This window comes from Fukomys damarensis, unplaced genomic scaffold, assembly GCF_012274545.1.
Source record: "Fukomys damarensis isolate Sample0158 unplaced genomic scaffold, DMR_v1.0_HiC HiC_scaffold_8, whole genome shotgun sequence".
Classification (NCBI taxonomy): domain Eukaryota; kingdom Metazoa; phylum Chordata; class Mammalia; order Rodentia; family Bathyergidae; genus Fukomys; species Fukomys damarensis.
The window spans coordinates 28241711-28269606 of NW_022900920.1; the positions used below are offsets into that span (position 1 = coordinate 28241711).

The 27896-nt window shown below is 41.0% G+C and overlaps 1 long non-coding RNA gene and 1 pseudogene across 3 annotated transcripts in view; one reads left to right on the top strand and one right to left on the bottom strand.

Annotated features, from left to right (window-relative positions):
• LOC104863825 overlaps positions 1 to 9940 on the top strand; it is a 474833-nt gene extending 464893 nt beyond the window's left edge. The window contains exons 1-6 of one of the 3 annotated variants that reach the window (XR_780695.2): positions 1271 to 3244; positions 3582 to 3867; positions 5476 to 5663; positions 6967 to 7014; positions 7622 to 7757; positions 8074 to 9940. This is a non-coding gene — a long non-coding RNA (uncharacterized LOC104863825). Of the gene's footprint in view, positions 1 to 1270; positions 3245 to 3581; positions 3868 to 5475; positions 5664 to 6966; positions 7015 to 7621; positions 7758 to 8073 lie in introns of those variants that run through there. The other 2 variants (XR_780694.2, XR_004516309.1) reach the window with 2 other exon arrangements.
• Positions 1860 to 1943, bottom strand: LOC117285325 (annotated as a pseudogene).
• Positions 9941 to 27896: the final 17956 nt, after the last annotated feature.

The following is a 27896-nucleotide window of genomic DNA, read 5'->3' on the forward strand; positions in this document are numbered from 1 at the left end:
GCCTAGCTATTTCCTTTATATTTAAATACCTTTGGTTGCAATAACATACGTGTATCACCATTTTGTCTTTAGATATTGTAGCTGTATAAAAAATCTGAGAACTATCTGGTATTTTTAAGTACTTTTAAATCTTTTTTCTATTTTATATGCCTGAAGTGTTATCTTTACTCTTGCTGCTTGGTGGTGAACTAGTAGCTTTATATGCAATTTTTGTGGAGTAATTAGTAATCTTTCAAGTTCAGACAAATGTTTTTATTTATGTTTTTATATATTTGAGAATTGTTTTCTTCACATTTAGTCACATACTCCAATTATTCTTAAGTCAGAATCTATTTTCCAATTTATTTTTCTTTTTATATACGTTTGCTATGGTTAATTTAAATCTTTCCTTCCTATTTGAATTGAATGCTGAGCAACGTCAACTTGGTGTCTCTTTGTTTCTCTTCATTTATTATCTTGATGTCATCTTGAATTTGTTCCCCAGGTCAGCAGTGTTTTTGCCCAGGTCCTCCTGTCTTCCTTTATGTTTCAGTTGTTGTTTTATCAAATAGAGTTATTGTTACAGAGTAATACAGCAGGAAGGGACAGGGAATATTTTCTCTCTGTACTTTTATATATTTCTTTTGGACAAGATTTTTTCTTTCTTTCTTTCTTTTTTTCCTTCTTTCCTTCCCTCTTTCTTATTCATTCCTTCTTCTTTTCCTTTCTTAGGTTACCTTGATAACAGAGACCCTTGGAATTAAATCAGTTCTGCTACTCTGTGTGTCACTCTAAAGTCCCAACATTTGTCAGCAACATCCTGTTTGTTCCCCTTGTCATAGCTTATAACTCTCTTTTTTAAAAAAGTGAAACATCAATAGTAACCACACTTTTCTCCCATTTGTGTCTTCGTGGGACTCTGAAGTACACTTGGCACCCTTGGGCACAGCCCCCTGAGGAATGGGTCCCCAGGAGAAGTAAGCTCACTGACCCCAGCTTCACTGCACAGTCATCTGTGTGCAGTCATGGGCCACTTGATTTGGAAGACTCTCAGACTTGGCTGAAATTCCTAAATGTATTTCAGACTAATAGCTGTGTAAGTCCCATCTCCTGAGTAAGATAAGTCTAGTTCTGAGATCTAACGTAGTAAATCTGACTTAATGGATCTGGGGTGGGACCCAGGCATCCTTATATTTTTAAGCTACCCGGAAAGTCCTGCTAATGCGATCAGTTCGTGAGCCCCTGCATTTTTCTGCACTGTTGTTCTTATGTCACTGCTATTACAAATCAATTCAATAGTGGGGTTACATTTTTCTCAGTTCATTAAGGTTAAGAGCCTGAGAAAGAGCATCATTTAACTCTTTAAAAATTGACATAACTTACAATGGTCTATGGTACTGTAGCTACATTCCCTAAATTTCAGAGTCTCATGAGAAGAAATAAATTTTTCCTCCATGGCGTAAGAAAATTCTGGCACATATGTCCCTGATTGCATGGGTCTCCAGAGGGGCTTTGCTCAGAGATTATCCTAAGCTAGGGATAGGAGTCTCCTGCACTCACCACGTGATTCAGAAATGTGCTTGTCACCCTCCGCATGGCAACAGAAGGAAGAGAGCAGAAAGACAGGATGCACACCACTCCCTCAGTGTTACTCCACAAGGCACCTCCTGCAGAGCGAACCAGACGCAAGGCAAAGGGCTGTGAAGACAAAGTATGTAGCAACCAGCCTGTCTCTACCACACAGATTGTCTCATGTTTTAGTGCTTTTGCCCAGCAAATATTTGCGTTATTTGCTGTATCTCCACTTAGCTTTTAAATAAAGAAGAAATTGAATGATTTTAGCTAGGAGGCCTGGCCAGGAAGAGACTATGCTGCCTCGGAAAGAGTTTTCTAATATGACAAAAACGCATGGTGGATTGTGTAGGATACTACACTTGATCTTAGCCAAAAGGCCGAGAAGCGATGGATTGTGTAGGATAAACAAACAAGCAAAGTCAAACTGAGATGTTCAGCCAGACAATTTAACCTAGACATAACCATCTGCAACAACCCTAGATTTTTTATTTTTAGGCAGGAATGTAAAGATTACACACACATCGTGCCAGTGATGTGACAGTGAAACAAGATTCTTTGCCAAATTCTGCAAAGTCACCATAGCATGGTAGTAGACAGGCAGAAGTCAAAGCTTCTCTTTTAATTCCTTCACAGTGTCTTGGTTGGACAGGTAGAGTCCCTGTTTCCAGATCATTCTTTGAACTACAGATGCAAAACTGGGAAAGTAGCCATGGTTATAGGAAAATTAAAAGAAAACATCTAAAGATCAGACACCATGCCTCAACAAGAGCCTCCAATTTATGTGGAATAATAAATAATAAAACAGGACAGTCTAGGCAAGGCAAGAAAAATGGATTTGTTCCCTGCAGGTGTTTGGAGCAGGACTGGCTGTTGGAACAAAGTGCAGTTTCTCTCCCTTTCGAATTCAAGAGCCTCCGCTTTTGAGGAAGCTGGTGAACACGCAGTCTGCAGGGAAATAACCTGACAAGCTGTTGTTCACCCTTCCCCACAATATACCCACTCTCTCCGAAGTGCTGGATGGGATGGTTCTCTATCACACTGGGCTGCAGTGTGTCACCAGTCCCCTTGGTGAGACAGCTCCTCCAAGCGTGGCTCCAGCGTTAACGCTTCGCACAAAGCCTGTGGGCACAGAGAGGAGGGCTGAGGTGCACACTCTGACCACTCTTCTTGCCACACTCTGAGACTCCCCTCCGGTTGGTCACTCCAGGGAGTTCTTCACCTGGTAAGTGCAAAGTTGCCCGGCTGTTTTCTTAGAGAACGTGACCTCAGATTTGCACAAAGGCCCCTTATAGGAGACTCTGCGCCATCCCATGTAGGACATTTTCTGGCTGTTTTTAGATCCGAAATGTTCTCTGCTTTGAGGCAATAGACAGGCGGGCACTCTGTCTTTAATTCATGTCATCACAGTCAGGTTGGAAGGGACTTTTCCTCTTCTCTCATTTGCCAAGGACAAAATGCAGACTTTTCTTCTGAGCGCTATAGGATGCATCACAGACCTCCACTGAGAAACCAGAGCCTTTGTTCTCCTGTCTCCATGTGCTACGATGAAAGTAACGGAAGAGAACTGGTGGAACGAAGTTTGTCACTAGACTATAGTCTCTGGATCACCACTCTATGTACTTCAGTTTATGGAGACCCTTGCAGCTGCTGTTGTCTGTGAGATGGATAATATTACTCCCAGAGAAAGCAGGTAACTAATGCAAGGCCATGCTTTCGGTGGGGGTCAGAGCTGGAAGCCAGGCATCTGTGGCAGAGCCCCACATGTGAGCTCAATCCCTGGGCATACTCCAGAGCTTCAGCGGTGTTTCATAAACTCCCGATGCTCCCGATGCTGTGCTGTGTAGAAGGGCAAGAGTGCGTGGCCAGCAACCATTCCCTTGCAGTCTTTGCGCGTGGTGTGATGTCATTTCTATTACACGACCACTTTGAAAATGTGTCATTTTTTCTGTACAATTCAGACTCAACACCTGCTTCCTTCTTCCCACGGTTTCTGAAAGCATGTTTATTTATCTGTTTTTCCTTAACAGTGTCTTGGAACATCCCCATAGGTCTAGCATAGTTCCACATACTGGGAATATAGCTGTAGCAGGAGGTGGGGACACCGCAGCACGGCTGGGGCAACTTGGGCTGGACCTGACAATTAAGGAGACTTAGTAACCGCGGGCCGACACCATGAGCACCCGACACAGGATCGAGCCAAGCCCTGCACCCAGTACCAATCTTCTGCTCCAGAAGCGTCCCAACCTGGCTCCTGACATCGATCTTACAGCACAAGATGGAGTGGGAGCACCTGGATAGACTGCCAAGGAAGACGTAAGAGTCAAGCAACTCTGGGGCCACTGCCCTCTTGTCCCCCTGGGGGTGGCTCATCTTGCTTGCATGATGCATCTTCTCTTTTCCCTTCAAAGCACCTTTACTCCCTGAACACTTCTTTTGTGCTTCTTCCCTTTTTTCCTTTTCTTATTTCTGTCTTAAAGAGTAATCTTTCCTATCCACCAGCTTTTGATCAGGACAAATAAGAGTCTGAGAAACACCGGTGGGCTTTAATCTATCCCATAACACACTGATGAAGCACATGGCATAGACATGAAGGAAACCACAGCTCAGTGGGCGGATCCAGTAAAGGACCTCAGTGAAGCCCAACGCTTCCAAACCCAAGAACTGGTGTGGCATGTGACCATCAAGCAGAGACCTAACGGCATGAGCGAGTGAGCTGAATTAAGCCTTGGGGAGAGGATATTCCAGTCAAAAGGACTTATGGGAAGGAGAGAGCTCAATAGGCCTCCAGAACAAGGTGTCTACTTAAGAGCATATACTCACAAACCCTCTGGAATTTATTGTCATCTCTTCTGGATTACACTTAATAGCTCTGATTTATTTACATTTTAAATTAAAGAAGCAGGTGGCAAGATTTTTGAGATCTCCTGCAGGTTGGCGAAGGAGTGAGCTTTTACCTTGTTGGATGGCTTGTCCTTTAGAAGCACATGGCATAGCAAGAAGTTCTGAGGGCATCCATGACCAGAAGTAGGTGGATGTGGAGAGAAGACTGTGCATCAAGGAGAATACAGAAAAGCAGGAGGGAGTGTACATGTGTGTGCGTGTGTGTGTGTGTGTGTGCATGCACATGTGTGTGTACTGCAGAAGTGGTCCACTCAATGGCAAGGAATGACAGCTGCAGTACCTTAGGAGAAAAGATAAAATACAGGAAGCAGTAAGGGGAGTTTATGTTGGTGCTGGGCAAAACAAAACAGAAAAGAACAGGAACCCAAAGACAAAAAGTTATATCACACATTATTGTAGGAGGCAATCATTTGTGATTACACCAACTTCATTGATTGATGCAGTCCATCATCGTTTATGTGCTGATCTTTCATTACGTGTTGAAATGTTCAGTTTTTGGCAAAATGGCTTTCACCCTTCGCTTCCTCCTCTGGGTCAACTTCATTTTAGCTTAGAGAAAGTAGTTTTGCAGCTCACTTCTTCACTCCTTTTATTTTCACCTGCTCCTCTAAATGCTTTTTAAAGTAATTAAACTCCCCTCCCATGATCTCCTGGTCAACCCTTCCACTTTATTTCTCCCATACCCTTCAAAAAGGAAGTTTTTGAAATATGGGCAGATACCTCTTATATAATTTATTGTGTTCTGGCTCCTGTGCCCATAATATCATAGAGACTTCTTTTCCTCGGCCAAAATAACCCGAGCAGACTCTTTTTCTGCCTTTGCTTCCGTACTCTCCAGAATTATTTAACACCGTGAGCTGCAGACTGCTTTAGGGCTGATCCGCTGAATCTGCCTTCGTTCCCCTGGGACCAGGCCTCCGTCTACCCTGCAGGATGCTCATGCATTTGTACTCCTTTTCCTGTCCTTGTCGGAGTGCTGAGGGTTGTTTGTCTTTGGCTCCTTCTCTTTGCACCCCAAAGTTCATCCACTGGGAATCATTTTCTCAAGGAGGAATTCATCACTCATATTCTGATGAGTCCGCTGCCGACGGCAAAATGTTGACACCCCCTGCGAACGGGTTCTCTCTGAGGGCATGGCCACCATGGAACGCGCTATTTTACCCCAACAGCGAAAATCAGCACCACCAGCTCAGCCCCTGGTTCAGACAGTAAGAAGTTACCTTTGTCGCCTCTCTTCTTCAGCCCCATTTCCAAGTAAACATCTAATCAGGGTTCCGTGGGCGCTAATGCAAGCATCTTTCTGTCTCCCAAACCTCCTTCTTCTCCTCCCACCACACTCTCCTACATTTATTCCACTGCACACTGAAGATAGCAGGAGTCCAGAAATCCGTAACTCCGACCCTGCCCCACTCTTGCGTCTGATCCCTCTGCAAAGTCCCACTAGGTTCATAAAAACACTTGTCTCAGAGGCTCACCTTTTGCCTTAAGGCGAGGGATTTTGTCCATCACGTACACACCTGCCTACTACTGACACAGCTGTTTCCTGACACCAGATAGGGTTTGACACGTAAGCTATGCAGTATGCCCAGCAAATGATATTAAAATTGTATATTAATCTTATTTATCACAATGAATACATCTTAAAACATTTCATTTATGATAAAGATGATTGATAACTTTTCTGATGTGGAAGATGATAATTTTATTTTTGGTTTTGCATTTTTTTTGTTGTTGTTTAAGGTTTTTGTTTTTGTTTTTTGTTTGAGACAGAGTCTCACTATGAACAGTAGCTCAGGCTGGCCTTGAACTCACCATGTAATCCAAGATGGCCTTGAATTCATGGTCACTCTCCTGCCTCAGCCTGGGATTATAGGCCTGTATCACCACACCCAGCTGTGTGAAGGATATTTGAGTTGAGGAAATTTCTTTAATGCACCTAGATACAAGCAAACGACTATCTCACCTTGTCCCTACTTCAATCATAGATATTTACTTTGTGTTACTCTAATATATATATTTTTTTTAAATTTTTTATTACCGGGGATTGAACTTGGGTTCTTGAGGCAGGTGGCAGAACCACTGAGCTAAATCCCAACTCTATTATATTTGATGTCATTTTTCTTACACCTACAGACACTGAATCCAGGACATGTAAACTATACTCTTACCTTCCTAACAGATCAGTGGCCCCTAGTAAGTTACTTAAATTTTCTGTGTCTCAGTTTCCACATCTGCAAACTGCAGATATATCATGTAGGGTTGTTTTGAGGAATTAATTAACTAATACATAAAACATTATAGAATAGGGCCTAGACAAAAATACATATCTCAAAGTATCTCAAATTTAATAAATATGCATTACTATAATTATGATAAAATTATAGTAATTATTCTTTCTTGAGTGCTCCTTTGTTTTTTTAATATCTTCCTACTTCTCCTTCCTTTCTACTTGAGTTTCTGTATTTTGTGCATAATACAATGTATTGAGTACATTATTTCTCTCTCCTTAAGGCTGTGTTTTCTTCTGGAGTTTGGGGAAGCTGACATTCACAGTTCATGGTAAGTAATGTCCTACAAATTAGGTGGACACGTGAAGAACGCTAGGGAATTTAAAGTCTTGGGGACATTTAAAGGCATTAAAGTTAATTGCTCCAACTGGAATTTATCCAGAACAGCCATGGAAAATGCATCGTGAAAATTTTATTGACTATTAGTGGCAGAGCCCTCGATTTTGTATGTCCTCTAAATGACAGCACCTCCCTTCTCTCAGTTGTTTGCCAAAAGTAAAAGGCAAATTCAGGATCCTCAAGATTTAGGCTCAAGATTTAGGCTCAGCAATTCCTTGGACTGAGAGCATTGCAAAACTGGTTCATTTCAGGGGTAGCAGCAGCAGTACCCAGCAAGTGGAACCCTACCAGGAGGAGACTCGAGTATGGCTTTTCCTGACTGGCACCTCCTAGCCTGCTAATTACAAGTCATAGCACGGGCAGACTGGTTCACTGCTGCACGGTTTCAGTCTCCTCATCTAAAGAATGGGAATAAAAACATGAGGATCACAGGAGGGAGCATTACCACTGTGTCTTGCCCAGGGCCTAGATCACAATAACTGATCTACAAATATTAGTTTTATCAATGTGATTTCAAAAGCTTCCTTTCTTGTTTGCAGACTGTGGCTGAAACCAAGAAGAATAAGTCTCCCCTCACCCAACATCTCTCAACCCTGGAAAAAGGCAGCAATGTCCTCACATCTGGGCCAATGTTCCAGAGAGTTTCTGTACAAATTTGTACCAGCGCTAGCACTGGTGAGACGTTCTTCTGCCCTGTTAAAGATCAGGATGCTGAGTTCCTTATTTAACGGAGCACAGGAAGCGTTTTGATGCTTGGTAGGAGCTCACTGCTATTCTAAGTGCTAAGACAACTAGGGCTCCTGTTTTCAAAAAACTTAAATTTTAAGGAAAACAGGTCAGAATGAATAAGCAAATAATGCAAGACAATTACTGAATGTCAGGATTGCTGTGCATCAGTGGACACAGAAACGAGAGGGACAACTTCTGGGTGGGGGTTATCTGTTTATTGATGGGCCTGTCTGATAGAAATGTGACCTAAATATGACTACAGGATACGAAGAATCCAGCTCTGCCTTGGTCCCTGAAAAGAGCTTTCTAGGGAGAGGGGAGAGCACGCTGAAAAGTCTTGAAGTGAGAATGACCTTGGGATATCAGAAGAGCAGAACAGAGGCGGTGTAGCCGGTGCATGGAGACATTTGGGAGATGCAGGAGGAGAGGAAATCAGAGGAGGCAAGAACCGGGTCAGAACCCTGAGACACTGGGCCCAGCTTGGGCTACATTCTGTATTCAGGAGGCAACGTGTGTGAGTTTTAACCGTGGACAAGTCTTGACTTGAATGCTTTTAATGTTTTCAAAGAACATTTTGGCTAAGAATGTTGAAAAGTTTTAAATTTGCAGCTGGAAAGTACCAATAAATCTTTAATCCCTCGTTTTATGTTTTCAGATGGAAAAACTAGAGTTCACAAAAACAAGTATTTATTCGAAAGGCTTACATTTTGTTAAAAGTAAAAGCAGACCTGTCATGTAAAGGTACAAGATCCCAGTAATGAATATAACTGTACTGTATACCTAGAATATAGCAATAAACTCAATTTAAAAAAAAAGTAAAAGCAGGATCTAAAATCAAAACTTTGGTCTCGGCCTACGCTCTTTACACTCAAGTGCCGCAGACTGATTAGAATCACACAGGCTGTCCTGATTGTTTAATCACAGGAGAACTTATTAGACAAAGTAGCTCCTCAGAGCTCCCGGGCCTGAGGATGGCCCATCTACTGGCCACTGTATCTGCCTTGACCTTTTTCTCCTGTTCTGTCTCTCTCCTAACTGATTTGTCTTTCTGAGAGCAGCAGAGAACAGCATGCCTGTATCCTGGTGCCATTCTGATGATCCAAGTTTGCTCATTCTGAAGAAGGCAGTGGGTTTCCCGAAGCGCTGGGGAAAGTGTTCTCCCCAGGCTCTACCCAGCACACCGTCCTGGGGCCATCAATGTGCACTACTTCAGCCTCAGACACATAGAGCTGCTATTAAGTCTCCCTCCCCGTCACCCCTTGGAATAAGAGACTGGACAGAAGTATGCACCCCTCCTCTCTTTCCAATCCTGCCTGCATCAGTCCTCAAATCTTTCTCTGCCCAAATAAAAATTTAACAAGACAAAACCTACGCATTTTAATTTCTACAATTAGTTGCCTTAAGGTATCCTTTCCTGTTTCTTAGCTTTCCAAAGAGCCCAATTCTGGATCCTATTCCATATCCAAAAAGACTCCACACTAAATGAGAACCAAGGAAAACATGGCTGCCTGTGGATGGGCTTCTGACAGTCCCCAGAGTCCTTCTGCTGTGGAGTTAGCATGTAAAGTCTTGCTTTTCAGGTAGCTGTTACTGCGGCTGTATTTTTCTGTGACGTAAGCAGTGCCGTGCCTGCCCAGAGAATGGTGCAAAGAAGGATTTCTTGCTGGAAAGACTTCTTAATAAGTCATTGCCTGAGGATGAGGTGGTCCTTCTTAATGTACAGAGGAAGAGCTCAGTCACTAGAAGGTATTTACGGCCTGGGAAAGTGAGCACTTGGCCCTCAGCCAGGCTGACCCACTGACAGGGAGGGTCTGGAGGAGCCGCACATGGTGGTTTCTGTCTGCCACTGATTTTTCAGGGAACAGTCACAAGTTGCACCATCGCACCAGGGAACTGAAAGCTTGATGGAGCAGGGTTTGGGAGCACAGGTGTTTGGGGTAATAGAAGGAGCAAGAGAGGGAATGCCTGAAGGAAAGGAGCTCTGAGACATTCCCGAGTGTGCGCAGGGCCCTTGTGCCTGTGGACAATGCTTCTCTGCAGAATTTGGAAATGAGATTGATGGTCAAACCAGGACTATAAGACACACAAAGAGAGGGGCCAGAGACTTATCTCAGTGGTTCTGCCTCCTGCCTCGCAAGCACAAGGTCCTGAGTTCAATGCCCAGTACCAAAAAAAAAAAAAAAAAAAAAAAAAAAAAGAGAGACACACACACACACACACACACACACACACACACACAAAGAGTATTTGTATTTCGATTATCAGACATTTATGCCTTTTCTTTTCAGAATGCAGGAAAAGGGCAAGAGGAAGATCGGAGGAATAGAAGAGCAAGAGGAAGGGTATAAAGGATTAAGGAAAAGAGGCGCTTCTAATCATGAATTACAAAAGGTAGAGAAAGTTGGAATCTAGAAGCTTGACATGTATACATCATTCATTAGTCTAGTTAGCTTGGGCCAAATCTAGTCATCTTTGCTTTCAAACTCTAGGGAACGCTAAGAAATAGCTCTTTCTTGTATCCTGTGATATATGGAAATTGCACAATTTCCTGAGCTCCTGTTGGTTTTACCTACCACACAGGCATGGTTCTGGGCTGCTACCTCCCAAGCCATGGACCCCCATCAAGGAGTTACTTGCTCTCTGCTCTCTGGAGAGGAGGAAGACCATGGCAAACAGGAGCCAGAAGGGAATGTTTTGCTTTTCTGCTCCCTGGGAAGCACTGCTCTGAGAGTCTCTAGAGCATAAATTCAGAAGTGCCCCACCCCAGTGTTTGGGGGATCTTTTTCACTCCAGTGTCTCATAGAACAATGCATGCACTCTTTCCCAATACAATCTGTGTTCAGACGTGATTTATACCAATGTATCAGTATAATTTCCTCCCATCTGTGCTGAGATGCTAAGTTGATACAAATGAATTGCTAATGAAAAATTTAAATACAGTACTCGCCGGCCTTCTATGGAAGTATGTGATCATCTACAAATGGTAAAATCATCCCTCATATGGTCTTTAAGATCCTAAATGATCTGATTTCTGTTTAAGTCCCTACATTTTATCTCATTACTTGCTCCTCCCCTACCTTCTCACGACACTGGTCACACAGCCAGTGCATTTGCTCTTTCTTTTTGAAACTGTCTCCCTTTTCTCTTCACACAGGTGAGACTTTACACCTGAGCTCACCTGCCTTTTCTCACAGGGATCTGCCCTGCTTTCTCAGACCAGGTCAGGTCTTCCTACTGCTACCACGGGCACTCACAGAACAAGGTGCCGCACCCTAGCATTACGATTAGATCTGGATGGATATCATTCGGTAAATTACTATTTAGGAAGACTTAATGGTAACTCCTACACAACTGTATTATCAGAATCAAGAAATTGTCACTGATGCCACAGAGCTGAACTACAGACTGGGTTTATAGGTATATCAATTGGCGTGTACTGTCTGTGTGTGCATATGTAACTATGAAATCACTTCACGTGTACAGATTTATGTCACAGCACAGAAACGGTGCATGGAATCATTCCATCACCACAAAGAAATTCCTTAATACTACCCTTTTATAGTTACAACTATGAATGTCTATGTTATCTATTACTGCAATTTTGTCATTTCTAGAAGGTTTTATAAACAGATTTGTATAATGTATAAATTTTTGCAGTTGACTTTTACATTCAATATAATACCCTCATGTTATGGCCCTCTTATAGAAACAAATTGGACATCTGACCACAAAATGTGGCTTGAATGCCAATTACAGACCAAAAAGATGTGGAAATATTCATTCTCTTATGATAGGCTTTCTGGAGAGAACAGAGCAGGCTCCCAAATAGGCCAGAATCTCACTTAAGAAAGAAAAGAGGAAAAATTACTTTTGCCTTTCACTGTGGTTTGGCAATGGACCTAGAGTGATGGTTCCTATATGTAGCTCAGGGTTTGTGTGGCTTGAACTTTCCACCAGTGTCAAATGAACAAAACCTCTCAGTATGCAAACAGTAGAAATGATGTCAGATACTGCTATGGCTTGTTTCTAGATGCCCTCCCCCCAAAGCCTCATACACTCATAGGTGGGACTTTTGAGAAGTGGCTGGATCTAGGCTGTGTGTGAAAAGTAAATGGACTTAACATAGTTCTGGGTGTGAATAAAGGAAGCCCCAGCCTGGGTGTGCATGGCACCAATCGGGGCTTCTAGCCTGGATGGAATACAAAGCCAGAGATGGGATGCAGGCTTTCTACTCACTGCTTGCTGCTGGTACCTCCTGCCTGCACCGCTATGAACTTTTCCTTTTCCATGATGCTCTGCTTTGCAGCCAGCAAACTATAAAGTGAATCCTGCATAAACTGTGAGACAAAATAAACTTTTCTTTAACTTGTGGGTATCGAGTATTTTGTCTCAGAAATGAGAAATGTAAATAAGACAGGTATTTTCTTCCGCCTTTCAATTCATCCAAGTTGTTGTATGCATTAATCACTCACTGTTATTACTAGGTGTTTTTCTATTGTATGGTTGGATTACGATATGTGCATCAAATCACCCTTGTAAGTGCACTGTTTGTCAATTTGGACTATTTCAAGTGTGGGTCTTATGAACATTTATTTACAGGCTGTTATACAGATATAAATTTTCCTTCTCTATGATACATGTCCAAGCATATAATTGCTCTGTTCTATGGTGTCTATCTATTCCAAAGTGTTTATTCCATTGTCTACTTACTCCACTGGAGATTTCACTGGAGAGTTTTAAGTATTGCAAGCATATGTTGATCTATACTTCTAATAATCTATTTAGCTACTGAGTAAAAATGGCCAAGGAAGACTTAAAGACAGTACTGGGATCAGAAAAGTAGTTGAGCCACCAGCTGGGAAATAAATATGACATGTGCAGAATGATAGTGAATGTACAAGGAACTAGATAAATGCAGCATATCTGTTAAAATAAATAAAAGGTGAGAGTACATTTGATAGCTTTGTTGTTCTGGTTGAAAGAAAAAGAAGAATCAAGTAATTATGGGGTTTTTTTTAGGTTGAGCAATTGGATAGAAAATAGTAGCTCTGTTTATTGAAATGGAGAAGATAGAAGATGAGCAGTGTACACAGAAAATCAACCCTTACATGTTGGTCATTTCCACATTGCAGTGTCCTTTATGCAAATAAAAATATTAAGGAGTCAAGTGAAATTGCTAGAAAAGAGCAGAAATGGAAATAGAAATTTGCAGTAATTGAAATGTAAAAAGGTTTGACAAGAATTTGTTTTTCCCAGTTGAATACAGTGTGGAAAGCAGGGTGAGATGATACAGGATGTTTCTAGCAGCAGAGTAGAATGGTCCATAGGTATAACAGGGTAAAAGGAACGAATAGCATTTGCCACCACAGTGCCCTAGATCGTGATCTCCCACCTTAGCCAAGACCTGGGGTTGGAAACACACAGGACATGAGAAGAATCATAGTGTAAACAGCAATAACTGCAAAGGGTTCAAGATTGTGATGAGTTGAGTTGTACAATGGGTGAAATGGAAGTACCATGCATGTGGCATGTGACACCTGGGCCAGGGCTCAAGAATATAACAGAGGTGTCAGGAGCCTTCCCTTTGGAAATGCCCATCCTGCATGTTTCCAACCCCAGGTCTTGACTAAGGTGGGAGAGATCATGATCTAGGGCACTGTGGTGGGTAGCAAATGTTATGTGTCAGTTTGCTAAGGCATGCTATCTGGATATTCAGTCAAACACAGACCAGAGACCTTTATGCGGGTATTTTTAAATGATAACATTAAAATATAAAGCAGAGTATGTTAATAATGCAGATCATTTGCTATCATGCAAGTGGGCATCATTCAATTAATTGAAAGCCACTGAGAAAGAAATTAGGGAAACAACACCTTTCACAGTAACATCAAACAAAAAAATGAAATACCTAAGAATCAATCAAATGAAGGAAGTAAAAGACCTTTACATTGAAAACTACAGTACTCTGAAAAATGGAATAGGAGGATACAAAGATGATCATAAGGATATCAGAAAATGGAAAGCTATTCCTTCTTTTGTGTAGGAAGAACCAACTTAGTGAAAATGGCCATACTTCCAAAATTGTTATACAGATTTAATGCAATCCTGATCAAAATACCAATAGCATAGCACTCAATGTTAGAGAAGATAATGTTAATATTAATTTGGAATCAGAAAAGACCTAGAATAGCAAACAATTCTGGATGACAAAAGCAAGGTAGGAGGCATAACAACCCCAGACATGAAATTATACTACAAAGCTAATATGACAAAAACTGCATGGTAGTGGGGGGAAAAAACAGGAGGAGCAGAAAAATAGATCAGAAGACACACAAATAACTCCAAATACACTAAACCAACTTATCTTTGACAAAGAGGTCAAACACCTTCACTGAAAGAAAGACAGCCTCTTTAATAAATCAGGCTGGGAAAATTGGCTCTCCACATACCAAAGATTAAACCTAGACCCATATCTCTCACCATGCAATAAAATAAAATAAAAATAGATCAAACATCTAAATATTAAAACAGAAACACTAAATCTGATGGAAGATAGAATAGGTAGAATTCTTGAAGATAGGTGTAAGCAAAGATTTTATGAACAAAACCACAATTGCACAGGATATATCACAAAGATTCAACAACTTGGATCTCATTCAACAGCTTTTGAACAGAACACAAAATCATCTTCAGAGTGAAGAGACAACCCACAGAATTAAAAAGATGGGCTACCTGTTCTTCACACAAAAGATTAGTATCTAGAATATATAAAGAATACAAAATACCAATCCTATAAATTTAGATCCAATCCAAAAATCGGCATCTGAGATGAACACATACATACTCTTTGATGAAGAAATGCAAATAGCAAGTAAATATATAAAAAATGCTCAACATCACTGGTCATTTGAGAGGTACAAATTAAAACAATGCTGAGATTCCATCTCATTTCAGAAAAACTGACTCTTCTCAAGAAATCAACCAACAACAAAAGCTAGTGGGTCTGTGGGGGAAAAGGAATCCTTCTTCACTCTTGTCAGGAATGTAGACTGGTGCAATCACTGTGGAAATCAGTGTGGAGATTCCTCAAAAAACTAAAACTAGAGGCCGGCAGTGGTGGTACACGCCTGTAATCCCAGCACTCGGGAGTCTGAGACAGGAGGATCACTGTGAGTTCGGATCACTGTGAGTTCGAGACCAGCCTGGGCTACATAGCGAGTTCCAGGTTAGTCTTAACTACATAGTGAGACCCTGTCTCAAAAAGCAAAAACAAAAATATATAAAGAAAACTAAGTAAAAACAAAACTTACAGCAAGAACTAAACAGCATTGTATGGTTCAAGACATTAAAACCTAGTCAAGACTTTGGATTTCTTGAGAAGGCACAAAAGTATTGAAAGCATGGGCAAAATGGCATAAACACTCAACGGGGTAAATTAGGAATACGTTATTTGGGGCTCTGAGTCATTTGTTGTCTATAGGTCCAATAATTTGGAAGGTAGGACACGTAGAAAGCATCCATGGTTCGGTGGGGTCTTTTAACCTTAGCTGGAAAGAGTAGTAATCCAAGGTTTTTAGAAGTCACAGAAAAGTGAGACCCGGTGAGCCCAGCCCTGGATCGGGGTGGTGAGAACAGTGGCTTTGCTATTGTATCAATCACTGCTTGGGGGCCAGGGCACCATGTGGCATAGTCAGAAACTAAGGGCAAGTATTACTTTAGTGTGAAATGAGAACACATACCCTTTAGAAAACCCTATCGGCTTTTGTAGTTTTCAGACTCATGCATTAAACATTCCATAACCTATATGTAAATGAATCATGACAATGGTGACTCCATTCCTTCCTTTTGATATCAGCTGTGTTGCCACACAGCCCCCTGAGACTTCATGAGCAGGGTCATAGAACATTGTTCCATCGGGTACTTTTCCCATTCTTATCAACAAAGCAAATGCATCTGGGAAAACAAGTGGAAGGGAGAATACCTGGGACTCACTCGCATATTTTTGTGTACATTGGAGGGAAGTTGTTGCAATGTATGTGCCCTATTTATAAAAGACTCCATAATGTCATTATAAAAATACATATTCAGAAAATGTACAAACTAAGGCAGCAGTTTCACACCCCACTAACCATTCGGTATAAATATGTCTTAAGTTTCTCCTTAAACTTTGGCTTCTTGTCCCATGTTTGGTATGATTGACAAGTATTTTGTAGAAACACCAGGTGATGTTATTCAGAGCAAAGGACAAGGTGGCTATTAGTCAGCAATATTTTATGAGCTATTTTTAAAAATTCTTGCAGTGTTCTGGGCTATGAGTCATTTCACCACCTCCAAAGCCTTGAGTGACTCTTATGTATCTTTTCAAAAATTGCAAGATGCACAATATGATGTTTGGCAAATATTTAAAGAAGAACACTGTCACTTCAGTCAAACATATCACCACCTTTATCGTTATTCTACAACACTTAATCTACGTCTTTAGAAACTTTTTAGAGTACCAGGCAATACTGTTAACTATTGTCCTCTGGGTGCACATTAGATCTGCAGGTATTCTCTCTAGCTCAACGTGAGTTTGTATCCTTTGACCTATTTCATTATTTTCCTCTTCCTACTTCAAGTCACTGTTCTATTTTTGTTTCTATTTATTTGACTTATTTTTAGCTTACATACATGAGAGAGATGATACAATATTTTTCTTTCCCTGGCTTATTTCATTTATCTAGCATGCTCAAGGTTCATCTGTACTAATCCAAATGGTACTATTTCCTTTTTAATGGCTGAATTATATTCTGATATACGCATTGTATATATACTTACGTGCTGTGGAAGCACAGATATCACTACAAAACACTGATTTATTTTTATATATACTCAACAGGGTAAATATATTTAGTTGTTTTTTTTGTTTTGTGTGTGTGTGTGTGTGTGTGTGTGTGTGTGTGGTACTGGGGATCGAACTCAGGTCCTTGTGCTTTCGAGGCAGGTACAGAACCACTGAGCTAAATCCCCGGCCCTTTTTTTTAATATATTTAATTTTTGAGTAATCTCCATAGTACTTTCCATAGTAGCTGCTTAGCTTCCTTTTTCTCTACTCCATATCCAATCCATACCTCTTTTTTTGTCCTAGTAACTCTTCTAACAGGAATAAGGTGATACCATGTTGTGGCTTTAATTTTCATTTCCCCAATTTTTAATGATTTTGAGCATCTTTAGAAATACCTGTTGGTCAAATGTATATCTGATCTTACAGATTATATGGACAACTTGGAGACTTAGCAAAACCATCTTACAAAAAATAAAATAAAATGAACTTGTGTGGTGGCATAGCTCAGGGTGAAGGCCCTGTGTTCAATCTCAAATATCACAGGAAATAAGACAGAAAAAATGTCTATTCATGTCCTTCCCTTATTTTTAATGAAATTATATTTTTATTTGTTTTGTTCTTCTGCTTTTTTAAATTTTTACTATTGAACCATGTGAGCTTTTATATATTTTCCACATTAACCTCTTACCATATATATATGCTTTGCAAATATTTTCTCCCGATACACAAGATACATTTTTCATTTTGGTGTTTCCTCTTCTGTGCAAAAGAATATTAGTTTGAAGTAGTCTCACATTTAATTTTACTTTTGTTGCTTGAGGTATTTGTGTAATTTCTAAAAACATCTTTGCCAAAGCTAAAATGAGGAAGCTTTTCTCCTTTCTGAAATTTTTATAGTTTCAGATATTGTAAGGGGTGATCAAGAAATATGGTGACTATTTACATTTTTTAAAATATATTACAGTAAAAGACACATTGCCATTAATCCCCCCCAAAATACAGTGCCTCACTTTGAACACACTTTCCCATGCTTCTTGCTCTTTCAGAAGTGATTATAGAAGTCCTCTTTCCTGATTGTCTTTATGAGGTGTGATAAAAAAATGCATGAAGATGTGATTTTTGTATAAAATGGAATACTACTCAGCCATAAAGAATGAGAAATTAGAGTCATTCATAGGAAAATGGATGCATATTGAGGATATACTCTTAAGTGAAATAAATGTCACACATGTGTAAATCCCGAATAGTTTCTCTTGTGTGAAAAACTATAATCGTAATAAGATCCTAATGGTATAATTGATGATGTGAAATAGGAAGAAAAGGCTAAAGGTGTATGGGAAGTGGGAAGGGTATGGGAAAGGAAATAAGGGAAAAGAAAAGAATATGAGAAAATGAAAAAAAATGGAAAATTTGTAAATAGGGAAGGGGGGGTGAAGGGAAGGCAGGGGTGTGGGGAAAATGAGAACCAAGACCTGTCATGTAAAGGTACAAGATCCCAATAATGAATGTAACTGTACTGTACACCTAAAATGTACCAATAAACTCAATGAGGAGAAAAAAGAAAAAAAATGTATTTATGCAACCACCCAATTACAAAGCAGAAAGGCGGCCCCAGGAAACATTGGGACTGTGTCCTCAGCCACCTTCACTCTCTGCATCTGGCACTGGGGGCGCCTTCTTATTCTTTCTCAAAGTCAAAATGACCGCAAATTGTACATGTTTTGAGTTGACTGAGGACATCATCACGGCAAAGAAAGCACAAAGACATTCATGACAAAGAACTTCCAGAACTTCTTCAGAAAAGAGCAAGAGGGACACGGGAGTATGTCTGGAGCAAGGAGGAGTTTTCTGAGGGGAATGAATGGTGACCAGTCTTTCACTTGAACAAACTTTTTTAAAATTTACACACACCATGCTTTTGTTTCACATCTAATAAGTTCAAGCGTTTAATCAACAGGCCCAAACTAGAATTTGACAGCAAGAACATGGGAAATTCATAGGTATGTAAAATCTGAATAACACCCTTAAACCACCTGTCGGTCATTCAGAGGGCCAGAGATGAAGCTCAGTGGCAAAGTGTCGCAAGCCGCAATATCAGAATCCTGCCAGCAGGTCCCAAACCCGAGGGAAGAACAACAGGAGAGCAGTTTCACGAACTTAGTTCCAGGCTCATGCTCTACCGCAGCAAGGCCCTGTTTATTTTTCAGGGTGGGGCATATATAGGCTAAAACTGAAACCAAAAGTGTAAACATTTATACTCTTCAGCTGCATGGGAGCGAGAGCTGCACTGGAGCGAAAGTACCACCCACACATTCCAGGGGGAAACAATAACAACCATTACGGGTTACATCTGCTACCAGCTGAACTGCCTGTTGCTATGGGCGACAGCATGTCCATGCCAGCAAGGTGACTCAAAGTTCAATCATGGCTAGGCCTATGTCAAGGCTCACCATGATGGCTCACCATAATTACCCCATCTCTCTTTGATAGCATGAAGAATGCTAGTCATTCATCATGCATCAGCCAAGGAACCTCTGTCTTAGGCGGCAGAAGTCTTCTATCTCCTTACCCATCATCAGTTGCAGGGCTTATGTCCCAATATGACCTGTCTTAGGTTGGTAGACAGAAGCTTCTGTCCTTACCTGTCACTGAGTATCCCAACGCGGGGGATCTAAGCACACCGAGCCTGAGCCAAGTAAATGGCTATGCGTGTTGTATCATCATCCAAAGAAGCCTCTACAGCCATAGCTAAATGCTCATATTTAAACTGGGAATGCTTCCAGCATCGATATGAGCAGTAACCCAAAATACACAAACCAATCATAACAGCAATGACAATAAGCCATATATAACAATCCAAGAAGGTGAAAACAGCCTTTTAAAATTTTCCCAAACTTCTGTAGCAAAATCTAAATCAAGCCAGATAGAAATGGCATGAACACCAGACAAGATCTCAATGTCCAATGACAACTGATTAGTTGCATTTAGAAATGTCTGATACCAAGACCCTTGCAACAATGACAAAAGTCGTCGGACTTCCTCAGAATAGTTTTTGACAGGAAAGGGAGTAAGGCAGAGCTGTTGAAATCTGGGATCATAGTCCAATCGAGTATGCAACCACAATCCTTCAACTTCTTCATTTAATAAGTCCATTTGTTGCTGAAGTACAGCCAAACCAGTTCCAATGTGAGGGCTGATGCACTGTTGGGTTTGTAAAGCCGTGGTTGTAGTATCTTGAAGATCAATGATGGTGGCTGCATTCTGTAAAATTCCTGTTAACACCACTGCAGAGGTGATGGCAGACACCAAGGCTATGATACCAGCAATGATGCCTGCCACCACGGCACCTGCCACTCTTTTCCTGCAAGAAGGGGAAGAAATCTGTGCCCAAACAACAGCGGAGAAGTGGTTAGAAGTATTCAAAGGAATCCACACTTGAATGGGAATTCGCAAGATAGCCATAGATGTCAGGTTATCCTTAGCAGGAAACCACCACTGACCGAGAAAACAGTATTCCTGAGAGCAATTGGGTAACCGTGAGTTATTAGTCCATAACAACAATAACAAAAGGTGATCTAACACATACTCCAGAAGCTGAAAAAGCAATGGATTTCAGATATTCGGGGACAACGGGGCTAAATTTTACAGGACAATTATCGTTACTGGACCCAGATCCTTTTGAGCCGGAAAGATCAATAGAATACCCTGTAGAACAATTATACCAGGTCATATTGGAAGGAGAGAGAAAATAAAAAGGTCTAAATGGGGTACAAGCATATAGGCCACAAAGGTGGCTCATACCAAAAACATTTTCACCCTTCTGTGGCTCGGGAAAGCCGTAAATTCCAAAATTGTTTGTGAAATTGTAGGAATAGGCAAGTTGGGGATAACACTGTCCCCATGGCAAGAGTGTGTTTTGGCCTCGATTTTCATAACCACATTCCACTCCCAAAGGACGAGAACCTGGGTATCACAGGGGGTGAAAATTACCATCGAACGTCGCATCAAAGTGAGGACCAGAAATATTCCAAGTTGTCTGATACCAGTTAAATCGCAACTGATTAAGGTTTTTGGCGAAAAGGTGAGAAAAATGAGAACGAGAGCAAACCAAATGATTCTCTGTCAAGGGTAGACAGGTGGTGTTACTGATATCATCATTAAAGGTAAAGCGAATGGTGTCTAAAGGAAGATCAAAAGAAGCATTAATGGAAGCAGGGGCTTCATAATGTTGCCAGGGAAGACCTAGGCTATTATTGGTAGTGAAAGACCGTGGAAACAGAGGGGCTTCCTGACTCACTCCCTGTGGCCGAGGAAAAAAGGGAACAGAAGCCCAAAAAACTTCTCCCACGATGGGAACTATCAGAAAGCAACCTAAAAGCATAAACGCCTTCATCTTAGTTGACTATGATAAGCTTCTTAATAAAAATAGTCCTACAAAGCTAGAATGAACTATCAAATAAGTACCCACTTTGTTCCAATTCCTCATGAACCTCCTCGAGAGCCTCAGATATTTCCTTTTGAGACGAAGTTCTCAAAGCTGTATTTAAGAGTGTCCAATAGGAGAATAAGCTCTCCGGAAACCTATCAGGATCGGAGGTCAAGGCCTTCTGCAGCTGTTTACCTACTCTTCCCCAGACCTCTAGATTTATCTCAGCCTCGTCACACAACCATGGGCAAACCTCATCCAATATTTTCACAAATGCTTCCAGTTGAGCCTTCTTAACTTTAACCCCTTGTACTTTTAGCAACTTTTGTATAGAGTTGCCTAGATAACTTCTAGATTCCATTTGACTCATACTTTAAGACTTTGAGGGCTTACACCCCTTGTTACTACTGCTGTGATCAGGACTAACGTCCCCTGTCTCTCACCAGCAGGTACTTTCTTTATGGCCGTGATCAGGACTATCGCCCCCTGTCTCTCATCGGCGGCACCCTCTTCTACAACATTTCCCTCTACTGCCGTGATCAGGACTATCGTCCCCTGTCACTCACCGGCAGGAGCCGCGGGGATCAGTCGAGGTTCTTGTTGTAGTGCCCTGGATCGCAGGGCGCTCTCCTCGATGTCCTTCTTACTCAGGTCCCTGTTCGGGCGCCACTTGTCGCGAGCCACGATGTCAGAATCCTGCCAGCAGGTCCCAAACCCGGGGGAAGAACAACAGGAGAGCAGTTTCACGAACTTAGTTCCAGGCTCATGCTCTACCGCAGCAAGGCCCCGTTTATTTTTCAGGGTGGGGTATACATAGGCTAAAACCGAAACCAAAAGTGTAAACATTTATACTCTTCAGCTGCATGGGAGCGAGAGCTGCACGGGAGCGAGAGTACCGCCCACACATTCCAGGGGGAAACAATAACAACCATTATGGGTTACATCTGCTACCAGCTGAACTCGCCCGTTGCTATGGGTGACAGCATGTCCGTGCCGGCGAGGTGACTCAAAGTTCAATCATGGCTAGGCCTATGCCAAGGCTCACCATGATGGCTCACCATAGCAAAGCACTCACCTCGCTTGGAAAAAGGCCCTAGGTTCAATTCCCAGACCGAAAAAAGAAAATTAACAATATCTGGATAAAAGCAAAACTTAAAGCATGATGTATAAAACTGTATGAGGTACAATAGTAGAAGTAATAAAAGGGAAGTTTACAGCAATAACACCCACATTATAAAAGAGTTCTTAAAAGAGCAATCAAACTTTATACCTATAGGAACTAGAAAAATAATAAACTAACCCCAAAGTTAGCAGAAGAAAAGAAGGCAAAGAAGATCTCAGCAGAGATGTCTCAGAGAATACAAAATGTGTAGAAAAAAGCACCCAAGGTTTTGTTATTTGAAAAATAAAATTGACAAACTCTTAGCTAAAGTAATGAGAAAATGAGAGAGAAGCCTCAAAATCAGAAATGAAAGTGCTGACACTACAGTAAGTGCCTCATAACTGAAAAGAACAGCAAGGGACGATTGTGACCAATTACATGCAAAACTTGCATGATGTGGAGGGAGTGGATAGACTCTTAGAACCATCTATCCTCCAAAACTGAATCAAGAAGAAATGGAAAACTGGATAGAACAATCGCACATAAAGAGATTCAGGTAGTGATCAACAACCTAGCTATGAAGAAAAGCCCAGCCCGTATGGCTTTATACTTGAATTCTACCAAATAGTCCAAGAATTAGTACTAATCTTGTTTAACTTTCCAAATCATAGGAGTAAAAAGAGCACTTCCAAAGTCAGTGTACAATGCCAACATGGTCCTGATACCAGTACACAGACGTAACTGACACCTGCTTTGTGCCAAGAGAGCAGATGTGTGGGAGCTGCAAAGATGATGAAGAAGTTTTATTTACTCTTGTTACTCTCATTGGGCATACAGATTAATAAGTGTCTCTGTGTATGGAACTTGAACGATGTTATAAATATGTGGCTCTTCCTCTACCTAAAACTTCTGCAGGAACATTAGCTGGGTCCTAATCATCTCTGCTTCTCTGTCTCTCAGAGTACCTGAAATTTAACATACTTTTGGTAAAATTATCATCTGTTGGTAAAACACACACACACACACACACACACACACACTAAAATCTTTAAGGTTTTGAGGATATTATGAGTTAGTAACACAGTAATTCAAAACTGACCACAAATATTTCTTTACCCATATTCCACTTTTGAAGGGTGTGTAAGAAATAGAAGCCTTATTACCCTTTTTAATAGGCCTCGCAACCTTATGGAACGTCAGAAAAATAAGCAGTGACAACCTTCCAGAACATTTTTAAAGGACGTGTTGACACAGAAATGCAAAGTACATATAGTGAGGAAAGTCAGAGGGCTGCTGAGTGCAGAGTGCTCTTTCCTCGGATATTTTGCATTAACTTATCTTATTCTTTAGGAAACATAAACCATTGTCTAATGGTAAATTTTAAGAGATCATGAAGGGTCAGGAGACAAGCAGTGAGATTAAAAACACAAGAGGCATTCACTTTGAATTTCTTTATATTAAGGAATAGCCATAATACTTGGCCACAGGAACATCTTGAAAATATTCTGTCCCTATTATTAGTAGTCATAACATCTAAATGGGCATCAGAAAGCCCTTATTTTCTCATTTTATCTGTATCTTTCACTTAAAATTGGTGGGTTTTGTTTTAATTTTTTTCCTTGGGGCATCTGATAATTTCAGTATTTTGTTAGCTGTTTCTGAGAAAATAAATTTTTCCTTTGAAATCTGAAAAATAAAGCACAAAGAAATCCTATTTTAAAGAGATAAGGCAAGTAATTTGGGCAGCACATTCTGCTTTACCAACCATTTAAAAAGTTTCTGATAATCTTACACGGGGTCCCCAAACAGTGAATTATGTTTTGTTTTCTATGGATTATAATATTTTCCCATTGAGTGATTTATTAATTAAAGTCTAGTGTTTCTCTTCAATTTCCTACTAGCTCCAAAATAATTGTACTCACTCACTTCTCTATCTTCTCTTTCCCTAGCCATCTCTCATATCCAACAGGCAAAGCTACAATCCAACTACGAGAGCCAAGGGTGCTGATCCCGTTCATTTAGTTTCCTTTTGCTTTTCTTTTTTTTTTCTTTTTTTTTTTTTAATTGAGTTTATTGGTACATTTAGGGATACAGTACAGTTACATTCATTGTTGGGATCATGTACCTTTACATGGCAAGTCTTGATTCTCATTTTTTTCCCCTTACCTCTGCCCTCCCTTCACCCCCTCCTCCCCTCCCCATCTACAAACACTTTATTTTCATCTTTTCATTCTCTCACATTTTTTTCTTTTCCCTTTTTGTTCTTCCCCTACGTATCACACCTTCCCTACACCTTTAGCTCCTTTCCTCCCATTTCTAAATGTCAGTAATCTTATTAGAATCTTATGCATTGTTGCAGAATATTCACACCAGGGAAACTATTTGGTATTTACACATGTGGGACTTATTTATTTCACTTAGGAGTATATCTTCAATATGTATCCATTTTCCTATGAATGAATCTATTCTCTCGCTCTTTATGGCTGAGTAATATTCCATTTTATAGAAAAACCACAACTTCTTTATCCAGTTTCCAACGGATGGGCAAATAGGTTGTTTCCAAGATTTAGCTATTACAAACTGTGCCGCTATAAACATGGGTGCACATACTTCTCTGTGATATGATTCTTTTAGTTCTCTTGGAAAGATACCCAACAGAGGGATGGCTGGGTCAAATGGAACCTCCAGTCCAAGCTCTTTGAGGTATCTCCATATTGATTTCCATAGTGGTTGCACTAGTCTGCACTCCCACCAACAATGGAGGAGGGTTCCTTTCTCCCCACAACCCCGCCAACATTTGTTATTGTGTGATTTCTTGATAGCAGCCATTCTTTGTGGGGTGAGGTGGAATCTTAGTGTTGTTTTCATCTGCATCTCTCGAATGACCAGTGATGTGGAACATTTTTTCATATATTTTCTTGCTGCTTTCACTTCTTTGTTTCCTTTTTCTTTGACCCTGATCATTCTTGCCTTCAGAAACATCAGAAAGCCTGGGTACAACAGGAAGAAAACTGGAGGGTGTCCTGGAGGATGGCAAGCTTGGACCTTTTGTGGGTCAGTAGACAACAGGGTGTGTCTAGGAGGAAGGCAGTTAAATTCAGCTTTCTTTGTGGCTGTGCCAAAATTTTTTGGTAAATGCTTTTAAGAAAAATAATCCCAAATCATCAATAACAAATAGGCAAAAAAAAGAAGAAATTATTTACTAGAGGAAGAAATCTTGATGGACCCTATGGGTTTTTTTGTTGTTGTTTGTTTGTTTTTCTTTTTGGTTTTGTTGTTGTTGTTGGTGGTGGTGGTGGTGGGTTTTTTGAGGCAAGGTCTCACTATGTAGTTGAGACTAACCTGGAACTCACTATGTAGCCCAGGCTGGTCTCGAACTCACAGCAATCCTCCTGCCTCAGCTGCCCGAGTGCTGGGATTACAGGTGTGCACTACCATGCCCGGCTTTGATGGACCCTATGATAGCATCCAAGGTCTTGAGCAATGGGATTTCTTGATAATGTTCCTGGGATTTGGAGTGCAATGTAAGGGTACAAGGACCATATCATTCACTAAAATTTTTCTTAGAGGAGCAATGCTTGGCCAGAAGGCAAGTCCTCATGTAAAAATTAAAGTAAACCCAATCACTGGACTGTGTTGTTATATCTCAGAAGATCACACACACACACACAAAGATGGCGGAAGGTGATGCCTAGAAAATGAAGCCACTCATTGTTCACCCTGCTGGCTGCCAGTCAAAATGTCTCTCGGAGAAAATTCTCTCTAATAGGTTAGTGTTAGATTGTTTCCCTGAAAAATACATCACATCCCTCTCGCAGACCATCCTTGTCCTCCTCCATGACAGTTTCTGCAGAGGAGACCTTTGCTCACTCATGCCCTGCAGGAGGACGAGAAGGTGTGCAGAATTTTCCATCCATAAGCTCAACACCCATAGATACAGGCCAGGCATGACTCTAAATCTTACATTTCACAGCAAGAACAACATGAGGGAGCCATGGTGAGAATGAGTCCATCAAAGGGAAGAGATTTTTCTTCCTTGTGTTAATTTGATGCAGAAGTTTTTTTTGTTTTGTTTTACTTTTCATTGTTCAGCTTATCCATAGAGTAACAAAAGTCTAAATACAGTTATGTGTGCTGCGTGGAATAGATTGTATTCAGCCCAAAGTATGAGGTTTGTGATTCCAAGCCTAGTAGTCCACATATGCGTGAAATCCCTCTCACTCTGACTGGCTTACCACATCCCTTTTTCTTTCCTCTTGAAAATAAAAGGAAAATCTGTACCTGCACTAAGATTGAGCACTGTGGTCGCTCTGTCTGTGACAGAGCCAGGAGCAGCCCCAGAGGACCTGTCAGGGACTGAACTACAAATCAATGGCACCTTGGGGTGAGGACGTAAGAGCATCTTTTCCTCCTTTCTTTGTTCTCATCCTCCTTGTGGTTCCACGTGGGCCTTTGTCAAGGGGGGAACAGACTAGAAACATACAGCATTGATGAGGGCCTTCTCAATGAGGTTATATATTTCAAACTTAATAGAAGAAGGAAAAGAAAGACACCTTCCCTTTGTTTTACATTTTGTTGATCTGGGCTAAATTATTATGTAAAGGTCTCTCCAGGTGTCCTGTCAGTTTCAGTGAAGCGCAATACGAGGTTGGAGCATTTTGTCTCATCCGGCTTGGACCCAGTTCCTTCTCGGAAACTCCTATATGACTTGTCTTAGCATTGCCTGCCTCCCTCTGCGATCTTCTATTCAGGCCTAGCAGCAAGACACATCAGTTGACATGTACATTTTAACAGAGAGGAGTGGCTCAGAACAAGACATCTGGTTCTTATGTCAGAGAAAACCCCACTCACATGGAAGCAAGGCGGGGAAAGTGGCAAACAGAAAGCCTCTGTCTGTAATTCCTTGGCCAATTGCATTTTTGACTTGCCCATTTTCTATCCCCTTAGCAAAAATTCAACAGCTCCAGTGACTTTAAACGTACACAGTTGAGTTCCCTGGCACATGGAGTGCTAAAAGTAACATCCAGAATCTTTGTCTCACATGTCTGCTCTACCTTTAGAGTCCAGATGCAATTAAGGAAAGACTGGAACTGCAAAGTTTCTTTGTAGTCACCCCTCGTACTTCCTCCACTCAACCACTAACCACACCTGACTCTGCTTAGCCTCTGAGATCAGATGAGATTGGACACATTCAAGGAGATTCCGCTGTGCAGACATTGTCCTTAATTCATCTGAGATTCACTTTGTCCAGCCAAAACAACATAGCACTGTGCCTCCTTAATCTCTCCATCGGTTCTTAACAAAGGATGTAAGGGTCATGTCACTCTTTTCTTTGCCCTTACACTCTGTCTTTAAAGGAGGTGTTCAGATCTGGGTATCATCACAGAATTTTGTTTAATGAGTGGTTAAATGTTGGAATGCACATGCTCTGTATATTTCCTATCAATTATATTTGCAAACTTTTTCCAGTGTTCTTTTTTCAAAGAATAACAACCAATTTACAGGCTATTAGAAACATTTTCTATCTTCCACGTTGCCATACATAAGAGACATACTTGCCACATTGTGGGTCACACTGAATAAGGTGAGTTTCTTTTTTTTTTCTTTTTTTGGCGTGGGGCCGGTTCTGAGACAGGATCTCACTATGTAGTTGAGACTGACCTAGAACTCACTATGTGGCCCAGGCTGGTCTCGAACTCACAGCGATCCTCCTGCCTCAGCCTCCCAAGTGCT